The sequence below is a fragment of the Callorhinus ursinus genome, unplaced genomic scaffold, assembly GCF_003265705.2.
Source record: "Callorhinus ursinus isolate GAN/ISIS: 27379988/994484 unplaced genomic scaffold, GSC_fseal_2.0 scaffold7, whole genome shotgun sequence".
NCBI classification, from domain to species: domain Eukaryota; kingdom Metazoa; phylum Chordata; class Mammalia; order Carnivora; family Otariidae; genus Callorhinus; species Callorhinus ursinus.
The window spans coordinates 44,786,808-44,789,240 of NW_027397069.1; the positions used below are offsets into that span (position 1 = coordinate 44,786,808).

A 2,433-nucleotide genomic window follows, 5' to 3' on the forward strand; every position below is an offset into this window, starting at 1 on the left:
GAAATTATATTACTCAGTTATTGTATTTGACACATGCTGTCAACATCAACAACATAACTCTTACAAAGGCATGCTAGTAACATGACTTTATGTTAAGACACGTTAAGTGACAGAAGCAAGACATGAATGAATACACAACTGTTTAATTCTTTTTGTATGTGAAGATCAGAAATAATTAAAACTAACCTCCAAAGACAGCAAACGGAAGAGTGTCCAAAAGGGATTAGTGTTGGGGATTTAGTGGAACGTGGCATGAGGAAAGTTTCTGGGATGATAAAAATATTCTATACATAGGTAGAAGTGATAGATATAATATATAAATTCCATAAACTGTATTCCTAAGATCTGTACATTCACTCTCTGTAAATTTTGTCTCAAATAATTAATATCTATGTGTATGTGTATATTTATTTATTTATATTTATGTAACTATCTATGTGTGTGTACATACAGAGGTATATTTACACACAGATACATATGTATAATATATGTTATATATATTATACATAGGTATAGATATAGATGTAGATACAGATATAAATACAGATACATGTGAGTATAAATACTATGAAAAGTCCTTTCATTACCACTGTACTTTATGTATATGTGTGTAGGGACACATTGTTATTTATGTATATGTATGGATGCATACGTGTGTGTCCAGTAGTGAAGTAGACTAAAAGAGTATGATTATGACCAAGTCATTTATCCATAATCTCTTAACTGTGTAAGAACTTGGATAATGATACTACCAGACCACAAATTTCACATACAGACCTCATGACAAGGACTGCCTATCTCTGGGGATTGGGGACTTGGAGCTGAGTGATTGAGTGAGACTTTGAATTCTATTCCTTGGAAGAGGTAAGTATGTTCTATGAGTGAGAGGAAGTAAAAAGTTACGTTTTTACTTGGCTAGAGGATGGCCAGATGGCCAGAAGATAAGATTTTGACAGAGACAGTACTGTACAGTCACCAGATCTCTTTCCCTTTTCCTCCTGTGCATGCCGTTAGACAACAGTTCCCAGAAATTTTATTTTTTATTAGTTAGTTGGGACCATGTGGCTGAGATCTGACGAATGGAATATGAATGGAAGTGTGACATCTCTTTAACAAAGGGCCCTAACATCTCCCTGTGATTTTCAACATTTTGTAGTTGATCTTGCTGGAGACAGATAATCCAGAAGATTCTGAGGCTCAAGAAGGGGCAAAGCCATATAATGGAAGAACAATGAGTCTGAATGAGTGACTGGGTGAAGAGTTACTCCAGTGATTCCTAGGATCTACAATGGACTATGAATTGAACAAGAAATAGACTTTTCTTATTCATTTTGGAAGTTCATATGCCAGTAACCATAAAAAAAAGTGACCAACTTTACATTTCAGTTTTATCTTTATCTTTTATTAGTATTCATGAGCCCCTTATAGAAGATAGAATTCCTTGCTAAAAATTTTCTAGCCTTTCAAGCATGAGAGAAGAAAAATTATGATAAAAGTTATACACATACGTATATATTTGACTATATTTATATTTTATATATAGTGGACTATATGTATACATTATATCTGTAAACTCATATAGTTATGTGAGGATACATATACTCATATATAGCTTGTGTTTTGCTTTTCATTAAAACAAACTAATATCACAATTATTTATTTCTCATAATCAATATTATCATATGTCTCATATAAAATCAATATTTGACATAAAAATCAATACTACCTGAAAAACCAAATAAATATTTGTTTTCTTTTTCCGCCATCTTGGAGTCTGTGGAGGCCTGCTTGGGAACAGGACTCCTATAACGCCAAATAATGTCTGGAAGCCTGTGGTCTAAGGCCATTTTTGCTGGCTATAGGCGGGGTCTCCGGAACCAGAGGGAGCACACAGCTCTTCTTAAAATCGAAGGTGTTTATGCTCGAGATGAAACGGAATTCTATCTAGGCAAGAGATGTGCTTATGTGTACAAAGCAAAGAACAACACAGTGACTCCTGGTGGCAAACCAAACAAAACCAGAGTAATCTGGGGAAAAGTAACTCGTGCTCATGGAAACAGGGGCATGGTTCGTGACAAATTCCGAAGCAACCTTCCTGCTAAAGCCATTGGCCACAGAATCCATGTGATGCTGTACCCCTCAAGGATTTAAATTTAATGAAAAGTAAATAAAGGTATAGATTTGTTCTCTTGTAAAAATATATATATATTTGTTTTATTTTTTTATTTTTTTTGTTTTAAATTGTACAACAAATGGAGAGTCTACTAAAGTGAAATTCCCATAGAAGACTGTGTCTTAGTGACTTTCTATGTACCACTTAGTGTTATTTTTTTCTCAGATTTAAATGTATAAGTTCTTACCAATTCCCCATACTCCAACCTACCTCTATTATGGGAAAAGGGCATCAAAAGCAGGTTTTACTACCACCACCAT

At 34.1% G+C, this 2,433-nt stretch overlaps 1 pseudogene; it reads left to right on the plus strand.

The window, feature by feature from the left end:
- The first annotated feature begins 1,818 nt into the window (after positions 1–1,818).
- LOC112826573 (large ribosomal subunit protein eL33 pseudogene) lies at positions 1,819–2,168 on the plus strand (annotated as a pseudogene).
- The last annotated feature ends 265 nt before the right edge of the window (positions 2,169–2,433 follow it).